Source organism: Bos taurus, chromosome 22 (assembly GCF_002263795.3).
Source record: "Bos taurus isolate L1 Dominette 01449 registration number 42190680 breed Hereford chromosome 22, ARS-UCD2.0, whole genome shotgun sequence".
NCBI classification, from domain to species: Eukaryota; Metazoa; Chordata; class Mammalia; order Artiodactyla; family Bovidae; genus Bos; species Bos taurus.
Genome location: NC_037349.1, coordinates 22,153,289 through 22,164,987, shown reverse-complemented (window position 1 = coordinate 22,164,987; position 11,699 = coordinate 22,153,289). Strand labels below are relative to the sequence as shown.

General features: G+C 40.1%; 1 pseudogene; it reads right to left on the bottom strand.

Moving 5' to 3' along the window:
- Nucleotides 1-302: 302 nt before the first annotated feature.
- The window catches only part of LOC132343492 (high mobility group protein B3-like), a 37,446-nt pseudogene continuing 26,049 nt past the window's right edge, over nt 303-11,699 (bottom strand).

Below are 11,699 nucleotides of genomic sequence, written 5' to 3'. Positions count from 1 at the left end.
GTTCTGAGCAAGTTTTACTTCATTCTATTCTTGAAAGGAGAAGGCAATGGCGACCCACTCCAGTACTCTCGCCTAGAAAATCCCATGGGCGGAGGAGCCTGGTGGGCTGCAGTCCATGGGGTCGCTAAGAGTCGGACATGACTGAGCGACTTCACTTTCACTCTTCACTTTCATGCATTGGAGAAGGAAATGGCAACCCACTCCAGTGTTCTTACCTGGAGAATCCCAGGGACGGGGGAGCCTGGTGGGCTGCCGTCTATGGGGTCACACAGAGTCAGACACAACTGAAGCGACTTAGCGGCAGCAGCAGCAGCATTCTTGAAAAACAGATAGTTAATATGTGATGGCTTCATCTATTTTTAGCTTGTTAAAATCCTAAAAGCTGAACTACTCCCATAACTATCCTCAAGGTATGAGGGATCTTAAAGTCACATGGGTAAGTAATGTCTGAAACCTCAAGATATCTCTCTGCTCATTCCTGAATCCCAGAACTGAGAAGAATACTTGACATCGAATAGGTACTCAGTAAACATCTGCAGAATGAATGAGCAAATTCCTGGCAAGTGGTCTTCCTTCCAACTTCTCCTGAACTGGAAACTCAGAGATACGTTACTGAGTAGGAAGGTACACTTATTAGATAGTCTTTCCTGACACTCCACCAAATTCTACTTTCCTGCAATTCACATCTAATCACTTTGATTCAGAGGAGAGCAAATCTGCATCTTCTTCTACATGACTACCCCTCAGCTATAAGCAAGTACCAGTGCTCTTCCAAACTACACATATATTACTTTGGGATTATTTTCATTTCTATACATAATACATTTGAGTCATGATAGATATGAAGTTCACAGTCAACTTTAGCCACAACTCCTCTATGCCTCCTTTATAACTGTATCAAAAAATTGATAGAATTCATATTCAAATCACAATCAAGGAGTTTGGGGAGGTTGGGTTTCATGATGAATAGGTTCTATTTGTTCTGTACATAAGACAATGGGGGCAGAGGACAAGGATGAATCATCAATGGAAAAATATTTTAATATTTTTACCATAAAAGGCTGCCTAGCCTATTCACCTCTTCCTTTCTCCTCCTACTCCTTCAGGTACAGTTACAAAGAACTTCACTGGTTCCAGTTCTCTGAGTTCAGTTTTCAGGGAGGCCTATTATGATTGATTTCATCATGGACTAACAAAAAAGAAAATCCCACTGCCTCTCCCCATGGTGTTGACTTGCTCTCACTCTAGTTCAGTTCAGTTGAGTTCAGTCACTCAGTTGTCTCCGACTCTTTGTGACCCCATGGACTGCAGCATGCCAGGCTTCCCTGTCCATCACCAACTCCTGGAGCCAACTCAAACTCACGTCCATCCCATTGGTAATGCCATCCAACCATCTCATCCTTTGTCACCCCCTTCTCCTCCCACCTTCAATCTTTCCCAGCATCAGGGTCTTTCCCAATGAGTCAGTTCTTCCCATCAGGTGGCCAAAGTAATGGAGTTTCAGCTTCAGTATCAGTCTTTCCAATGAATATTCAGGACTGATTTCCTTTAGGATGGACCGGTCTAATCTCCTTGCAGTCCAAGGGGCTCTCAAGAGTCTTGTCCAACACCACAGTTCAAAAGCATCAATTCTTCGGCGCTCAGCTTTCTTTATAGTCCAACTCTCACATCCATACATGACTACTGGAAAAACCATAGCCTTGACTAGACAGACCTTTGTTGGTAAAGTAATGTTTCTGCTTTTTAATATGCTATCAAGGTTGGTCATAACTTTTCTTCCAAGGAGCAAGTGTCTTTTAATTTCATGGCTGCAGTCACCATCTGCAGTGATTTGGGAGCCCCCAAATTAAAGTCTGCCACTGTTTCCACTGTTTCCCCATCTATTTGCCATGAAGTGATGAGACCAGATGCCATGATCTTAGTTTTTCGAGGCTCCGTTTATTCCAGAAGACAGGTACTTGACCTTTGTAGGTCCATAAAACACTTAGCATTTGCCTAACAACTCAAGCAAAGGCATTTCACCTAAGGACCTGAGCACTGTGAGAAAAAAGAGAATCACAAGTGTGCTCTGGGGGGATTTCAAAACAAATCTGTGAAAAAGTGGAGGAGGATAAAAAGGGGAAAGAAAAAAGGTAGGGGAGGGAATGAAATGGTGAAAAGAGCAGAAATAAATAGATAGGATGGGAATGGAGGGGGGAGTGAAAGTGGGGAGGTTTAAGAGAGTAATGATGGGGTGAAGGAATAGGAGGTAAGTCTGAGGAAAGGATGGAGAGTGATGACACCTCCTGTAGAGACAGGGGAAGCATATAGCATACAGCTATTTTACTTTCTTACTGTGGCACTCACAAATTACCTAATCTGGAGCCCAACTTAAACAAAAAAAGTCATCTCCAAGAATGGAGGGAATGGTGAATGGAGAAATCTGTACCATTTTCCAACCTTCTGCATGTAATCAACACTGTCAGAGAATGAAGAAGTGGATTTGGAAAATTCATAGTCCTAAACAGCACTGACTATTGGAAGACCAGAAATCAAGATCCACATAAATCATCTATCTAACCTTTCGTTTTATAGGTAAGGACTTAGAGAATGGAAGTTTCTCAATTCAGCTAGCCCCTGATTGGTACCAGAGTTGAGATAATAAATGCCTTGGCAGAAAAGCTATTTGTTGTCAGAATTTACAGTCTTTTCCTAGCCGATTTGAAAATGACAAAAGCTATAGGCCAAACCTACATAAAAATTCCTTTAGAAAATAAACTATGGCCACATATTGTGACTAACTTATTGCTGTATGGAACTAGATGCTCTCCTCTAACAGTTGTGATAGAGCACATAGATAAAAAGAACCGGCACCACCATCCCTTTTTCCTGTATTCCTAAGTCTGCAGAATTATCACATCAAATGAGAACCCAAATCAGAGGTAGAAATAGTCCTATAATAAGCAATAATTTCCCCTTCCCTGATCTTAAGTTAGCCAGCTAACCATTAGGCCTTCTAAATATGATGCCTCAGCAGGAATCAGCTAATCATACTTTTTTTTTCCACCTCAAGATAAGCAGCTCTGCACTATGCTAGGAAATCTCACTCAGCTCTATTCAGGGAAATTGAGGTCAAATGAAATATAAACCTCCTTTGGCACATTAAAAAAAATTTTTTTAAACTAAGTTTAATCACAAGGTTTAATATCAGCATTTCCACATGCAAGTATAGCTCCTACCCACACCTCTGAACAAATATTTCTTTTAATCTAATCTGAAATCTCCAAATGCCGAATTAAATTCCACCCTAGCTAATCAGGCAGAGAAAGCCGGCTGTTGAGACAAGGGACAAGATAAATGTCTTTCTCTAAAGTCATAATCATTTGCGGAATTTCTCACCCAAAAGATGGGGGTTGATTTCTATTGACAATTTTGATGTAGTGATAAGCAGTGTTTCATAGACTGTTTTTATAGAAGTTCTTTGCTTCAATTTAGTTACTGGAAATACAAGTACTAATAGTCTTCTGGGTCAGAGTGCTTAGGCAGGTGAACTACTTCCCAGAATCATTAGAAAATTCTACCTTACAGGAAGCCATCTATGTGCAAGGGATAAGTACATGTATGCTTCCTTAGTAAAAAAAAAAAAAAAAAAAAAAACTAGAGCAAAGGTGAGCCAACTATTTCCTGTAAAGGAACAAACAGTAAATAGTTTAGCCTGTGAGGTCCATACACTTGTCACTGCAACTTCTTAACTTTGCCACTGTAACTTGAAAGCAGCTACAAGGTATAAAAAAATGCACATGCCTGTGTTCTAATAAAACTTTATTTATAAACACAGGCAATGGGCCAAATTTAGTCTGCAGACTGGGTCATCAATCCTGGGCTGTAAAGGTTAGCAACTTCTCAAATCAGATCTCTAGAGACCTCAGTTCAGTTCAGTCGCTCAGTCGTGTCCGACTCTTTGCGACACCATGAATCGCAGCAGGCCATGCCTCCCTGTCCATCAACCAACCCCCGGAGTTCACCCAGACTAACGTCCATCGAGTCAGTGATGCCATCCAGCCATCTCATCCTCTGTCGTCCTCTTCTCCTCCTGTCCCCAACCCCTCCCAGCATCAGAGTCTTTTCCAATGAGTCGACTCTTCGCATGAGACCTACTGAGTAGAAATTGCAAAATCTCATGTTTGGAAGGACTTTCACACAGGAATCATATCAACTGTGCATTTACTTTCCCAAATTCAATTCATATGCTCTAAGCTCAAAAACAGAGATAGAAGGAGAAAAATAATTAACAATTTAAACACTGTAGACAATTAACCTATCATTGCATTTAGTTTAACCTATGACTGGTGAGGAAGAAAGATCTAAGGGAAGAGGAGAGAAATGTCATGCTTCCTTAATCTCTCACCTTTTCTGATTCTGACCCTTCTGAAGTTCCTGAGGAATTCTAGAACTCTCCAGAGCGTTCATCACATGAGCACATTGCCCTACAGAGCAATATCTTAGCTATATCATTTTACTTTCTTACTATGCCACTCACAGATTACCTAATCTGGAGGCCAACTTAAAAAAAAAAAAAACAAAAACAAAAAACAGCAGTTATCTCCAAGGGAGGGAAAAGAGAAGCAATGAATTTACTAGAGTTTGAGGCTCTATATAATGGTGTCTTCATAATAGATTTCCAAGGGTTACTATAATGAGCGATCTTAAAATCTACCTCTGCTGCTGTGCTATGCTCAGTCGCCAAGTCGTATCTGACTCTGCAACCTAATGGACTGTAACACGCCAGGATCCTCTGTTCACGGGATTGCTCAGGCAAGAATACCGGCACAGGTTGCCATTTCTTCCTCTAGGGGATCATCCTGACCCAGGGATCAAACCCATGTCTCCTACGTCTCCTGTATTGGCAGGCGGATTATTTACCACTGAGACATCTGGGAAGCCCTCAAAAAATCTATGTCAGCATAAAATAAATTGGCAGTATACCTACCCCAGCCCTATTCAAGTCTTGTAACCCCTTGACCCCATCCCCACACAGCTCACTGAGCCTGTTAGATATGATGAGCCTGGTAGATATGATGAAATATCTACCACAACAGGAAACTAATGACTTCTGGAGGTGACACATTCCTTCCTGAACCACTCCATTAGGAATTTCTTCCTCAGATGGAGTTAAACTATGTATCTCCCATAAGCTTTGCAGCTACTATGGATAATCCCCAAACAGGAAGCAACTGCCCCACTTGACACCATTGAAATCTATGGTCATATACAACCATTTTGAAATTTTATTAACTTGGCAATTTTGGGTGAGGAAGACTGGGTGGTTCTCACATATGGGGTTGCTTCCTTGCCGGTAGGTTTGCTGTCCTACTTGGTGCCAAGAGGCAAAGCAAAGTAGTGATGGATAGAGTCCAACAGAGTTTTGTTTGCTTCAGCTGATGATCCATCTGAACCATTTGTCTATTTGCTCTGCCTATGAGAAACATCACTTCAGTAGGCTCATATTTATAACAGTAGATTTCCACTGGATATCTTAGACATTAAAATTTAGCCTCTAGAGATTTGGTATACTGATTTATACTTTTAAAAAACCACTTCTGTGCATTTCACTGTTGAACAAAAATACATAGATTAGGAATTACTCATAATCATCTCAACTTCATTTTCAATAAGAAAAGGAAGCAGTGGTGATACCAGTCCTCTATGCCCTGTGAAAAGATGCACTAGGACTAGAATAGGACAACTCTAGGTATAATTTACCTTCTCATATAAGCATGGTAGGTTCTATCATGTCACCCTCAAAATTCTCCTCTACTTGCTAGGTAGTTTCCAAAACCCTGCTTATGGGAAACAATGCCTTTTGTTCCCTAGTTCAAGAATTACCATGATTAAAAAGGAATCATTTATGATATAAATGTCACATAAATATCTAAATAGCTCATATGATTCTTGATACCAGGCTATGGGCCATAAAAGTGAATAAACATTAGGATCATACAGAAGTACTAAATTAGGCACCGCAAGGAACAAAGGACTAGAAGAATCTGGATATTTAAAATAAACTTAGACTTATTTACAAACTTGCCTGGGACAAATCAGTGAGAGATGGAAAAGGAAGAAAGGGCTTGATCCAAGAAGGTATTTGGTCATTTGTCGGATGTTCTGGAAAGGAAGTCCAGTTTCTAAACCAAAAGGGACAGTATATGGATCCACTCCATAAGCCACTGCAGAGATGGGTTTCAACAGAGACCACTTTTACATCTGAAAACCTCACTGGGTCAATGGTTCATGCGGCCCATAGCCATCCTAAATCCAGTAACAGTGGTGATTCTGCTGGTCCCCATTCCCTCACTCAAAATCTCAGAAATTCAGCTCCAGAAGCACTGTTGAGTAATGTCACTGCTGCTCATGGATTCATGAGTATACAGAAGAAATATTTCTAGAATTCTCTCTCCCTGACAACTGCTCTAGTTTCTGAAGTTTACGTTTTCCTTAGATATATATAAAACACTGTCAGATTATAATCCCCACCAACACAATGAAAGCTAGTTGTATGGCATAAACTAAGCAAAAATCTAGTCCTTCACCAAACTCTTGTCTTCTGAATAGCCCAAACAAGCTTTCAGGGCTCTGTTAGGTTACTTCCATAGTCATAGTTGATCCTCACAACTATAGTGGGAGACAGAGAGATTAAATTCCATCCTCATCTCACTACCAAGGAAATTGGAGCTTAGGTTAAGACACCCACCAAAGGAATCAGATCTGACTTGACAATCTAGCCAATAATCCATCCATTCATTTCTTCAACTTGTCATCTTTCATTTCATTCAGGAAGAAGTTATTTTCTTTCACCAAAATATTTTTTAATCAATAGATTCTCTTCATAGTTTTATATCATAATATTTTACTTCAGGGTCACTTTCTCAGAATCATTTGCATCACCATATGAATTGGAGAGCAAGCATTGACCGGTGAACATCCTACTCTAATTGGCCTATGCACCTTCTCGTCCCAGAGCTCTACCCTCAAATCATCAAGAGGATTTATATTATGTTCCCCTTATTGTTCTGCTTATCTCTATATACTTCTATATATATTCCCTTTTCCAACATGAGGCAATTCAGATTTTAAGTTCTTGCCACATAAGTGAGACAGAAAGGCATCTATTAGCAATTACTTCTATCACAATACACCGAGGCTCTGCACCCTGTCATCAAGCCAAAAGCTATTTAGCTTCTGGGCACCAAGCCCATTTGAATGATACTTCTATACTTAGGTCATGCATCTAATACTGTATTCTGCATTTATACCTTCTGGGTCTGATAGCCCTGCTCAATACCTGGACCAGGGAAGTTGAACATATTACAGGAAAGCATTGATTTTATTTAAGCTAGTACCCTAATTTCTAGACAACCCCGGAGAATCCAATCCAATTAAATTCAATTCAGACAGCACATACTCTGTGCCAGGTATTGCACTAGGTATCCTTCACAATTACTAAGAAGCCAAAAACACAGTCTCTACCTTCAAGGAGCTTATTATGGTCTTAGATGTTGACATGAATAATCACATATATACAAGGAAGAATGAGGTAAGTTACAATAAAGATATAAATAAAACATTTGCATACTAGTGAAGAAAAACTGAAAATGTGGAATGTTTTACAAAACTGCAAACTCATCACCTTAGGACCCCTTGCTGTAACTCTAAGAGAATGAAGTTATTATTTAGCCCAAGTGGGTGAGTTAAAGGGGAAAGAATGCCCAGGATTGATCAAAAACTTATAAAAGTCTGATGCAAAGTCACTGGGTATTAAACTATGCAGCAGTCTGTAAAATTCTCTGTGTACCTCTCCACCAAGGAAATGTATGCCACTTCCCTTCCGATAGACTGCCAGGATATCCAGGGCACTGCACATAAGCACACTGAACAGAAAAGGAACAAGAGCACTCAAATAATCATTCTCCCTCCTTGTTTTCATCATACCAAAAGCAATGTCAATCTTCTTCCTGTCTTTTTTAGTATTTTTTTTCATGTGGATTCTCATTGAAGGAAGGAAGGAACAGAAGGAAGAAAGAAGGGAGGGATGGAGAGAGGGAGGAAGGAGAGAGACAGAGGAGGGGTGGGCCAGGAGGGAGGGAAAGAAAAGACAGAAGTTTATAAAGACTTTTAAAAAATCTATCTTGTGACCTATGAACCTCTTGAAGACCTGTTCTAGGATCGTCCTTCAATTTGTTTGGTGACATTTTGGTTTTCCTGCATCAGCATCCTGGGATACTTTTCCTGGTACCACTTTCTTGGACACATCTTTCAGTTCCTTTGTATGGAAGGAAATTGAGGCCTAAGGAAGATACGTGCCTTGCTTGAGGTCTAAACTGAAGCAGAGTTGAAACAAGAGCCTTGGTTTCCTGACACCCAGTCCATATTCTTTCAACTCTTCCACACCACATCATGAATGGAGATCAATATGCATATTTGGGTTTAATATTTTTTCTTAATTTCTAATATCAGCCTTTTAATAGACAGCCATCATTATATATTTTTCTAAGAATTGCCTTCTAAAGAGGTGAATGATATGTTTTATCCATGTCTGAGACAATTCTGCCATGGAACACACAGAAGCCAGTACTGAGAATCACTTGTGGGAAGCCAAATAAAAAGTCAGAAAACTGTCAGAACCACTACTTGTGTGATAGATATAGTTTGATGGTAGCAGTGGCAAGTCAAACAAAACAACTCTGCTCATTTCTTCATGCAGGGACCACAGAAAAAATGTCAAAGAAGCAAGTTGTGGGATTTGGCTTGCATTTTTCTGAGAATGACGAGACAGTCTCTTGTTACTTATTTTTTAGGTATAGAGAAAAGGCAAAGTGGGCATCTGATCATCACTTGCTTCTCTGAAATCCCAGCATGAAGTACAGTATTTCAACAATGGAGGACCACAGTCTTTCACAGGAAAATTTAATATGCTCACAAGGGTTTAGTACTAGCTCGGACACTTAGCAGTGACTACTATCTAGTACATACAGCCTCTACTTTAAGGAGTTTATCGTGTAGCAGACTATATGCCTTCAATAAGACAAGAACTAAAAACTTGAATTAATTTTGTTTTTATTTGGAAAGGTTTCCATTTCTAAATATGATCATAACCACCATATGACAAATTTTGGACAAAATCTCTATTATTACTGTACCAGTTCAGTTTAGTCACTCAGTCGTGTCCTACTCTTTGTGACCCCATGGACTGCAGCACACCAGGCCTCCCTGTCCATCACCAACTCCTGGAGTTTACTCACGTCCATTGAGTCGGTGATGCCATCCAACCAGCTCATCCTCTGTCATCCCATTCTCCTCCTGCCTTCAACCTTTCCCAGTATCAGGGTCTTTTCAAATGAGTCAGTTCTTTGCATTGGGTGGCCAAAGTATTGGCGTTTCAACTTTAACATCAGTCCTTCCGATGAATATTCAGGACTGATTTCCTTCAGGATGGACTGGTTGGATCTCCTTGAAGTCCAAGGGACTCTCAAAAGTCTTCTCCAACACCACAGTTCAAATGCATCAATTCTTCAGCGTTCAGCTTTCTTTATAGTCCAACTCTCACATCCATATACGACAACTGGAAAAACCATAGCCTTGACTAGACAGACCTTTGTTGGCAAAGTACTATCTCTGCTTTTAATATGCTGTCTAGGTTGGTCAAAACTTTCCTTCCAAGGAGTAAGTGTCTTTTAATTTCATGGCTGCAGTCACCATCTGCAGTGATTTTGGAGCCCAAAAAAGTAAAGTCTGCCACTGTTTCCCCATTTATTTGCCATGAAGTGATGGGACCAGATGCCATGATCTTGTTTCCTGAATGTTGAGCTTTAAGCCAACTTTTTCACTCTCCTCTTTCCCTTTCATCAAGAGGCTCTTTAGTTCTTCTTTGCTTTCTGCCATAAGGGTGGTGTCATCTGCATATCTGAGGTTATTGATATTTCTCCCAGCAATCTTGATTCCAGCTTGTGCTTCATCCAGCCCAGCATTTCTCATGATGTCCTAACCCCGCCCAAAGCACACACACTAGATTTCATTTTAATCAGGTCTCTATCCTACCTAAAAATCAATAATGACCCAGATTTGCTTAAGGATAAGTATGAACTATTTAGTCTGGAGTTCAGGGTTTTTTGTGATCTGAAGACAGATGAGGCTATCTACCCTACTAAGTCCCAGCTCTCTTCAGCAGCATGGTCTCCACAGTAATAATCATTAAACGATTATGCAGTAGGTAGTCAATAAGTTTTATGCAAAAGAATTACAGAAAGATAAAAGTAGCACAGTGGTTAAAAACATGGGCTTTATTTCCACTTAAAACATGTACACTTTTCAGTGTAGATGTTGTTCAGCCACTAACTCGTGTCTGACTGTGACCCCATGGACTGCAGCATGCCAGGCTTCCCTGTCTTTTACTATCTCCTGGGGTTTACTCAGACTCATGTCTACTGAGTTGGTGATACCATCGAACCATCTCATCCTCTGTTGCCCCCTTCTCCTCCTGCCCTCAATCTTTCCTACCATCAGGGTCTTTTCCAATGAGTTGGATATGTGCACATATTGCACTTTAAAAAAAAAGATTTTTTAATGAACTGTCAAATTATTTCCACTGGATTAAAATCTGTGCCTTGCCATCTTCTGGTCATGACATTGAACATGTCACTTCATACTTCATCTCTCTAAGCTTTATCTGTTAGAAGGAGATGTCATGGTGTCCAGTGTCATGGTAAAGGTTCAGTGAGGTACATGTGAAGCACCTAGCATAGTGCCAAACACACGAGAAGAGATTAACAAATGGTGGCTGCAGTTAATATAGATGAATGAATGTTAATCTCCATCTCAACTCCACACATTTCTCCACTTACTGAGTACATACTGTATGCCAGCAACCATATTAGACACTGCTCAAAGAACTTGTTGATTAAATTCCTCTTGATAATTTGATGCACCCCTAACATTTGCTATACAGGTAATAATGATCTCTCCCTTTCAAGCAAAAATTCAATTAGCAAATTGGGACTATTTTCTCTTTCACTGGCAGAAAGCAAAGAGATTTATCTGTACCTTTCCCAGAGGTAAATATTACATGTTGTAGAGGCTTGAACAGATATGGCTTGCAAATTCACGAGCAAATGTTCTATCTAGAACAACTACTATTAAACCTTAGGTCTCACCTTTACCACTGTTAGGGGTTGAGTTTTAACTCCACAAAAGATATTGAAGTCCTAAGCCCCAGTACTTGTGACATGGACTTTATTTGGAAAAAATATGCAGATGATCAAAAGCTTAAGATGAGGTCATGAGAGTATATCTTAATCCAACACTACTGGTGTCCTTTGGAAAAGGGGAGGTTTGGACGCAGAGATAGACATGTTCAGAGAAAACAAAAAGACACATGGCAAGAAGGAGCCATGTGACTGAAGTGATGCATCTATAAAACAAGGAACACCAAGGATTGCTGACAAAAACTAGAAGATAGAAGAGGCAAGAAAGATTCTCCTCTAGAGCCATCAGAGAGCATGACCCTGCAGGCATCATGATTTCAGACTTCTAGCTGTTAGAACTGTGACACAAATTTCTGTTATTTAAAGCCATCCAGCTTGGGCAAGCTAGTAAAATCACTATTACCAGTACGATCTTTGGGGCTGCTGATCTGAAGAAAATTAGAAGGTCCTGTAACATATGGC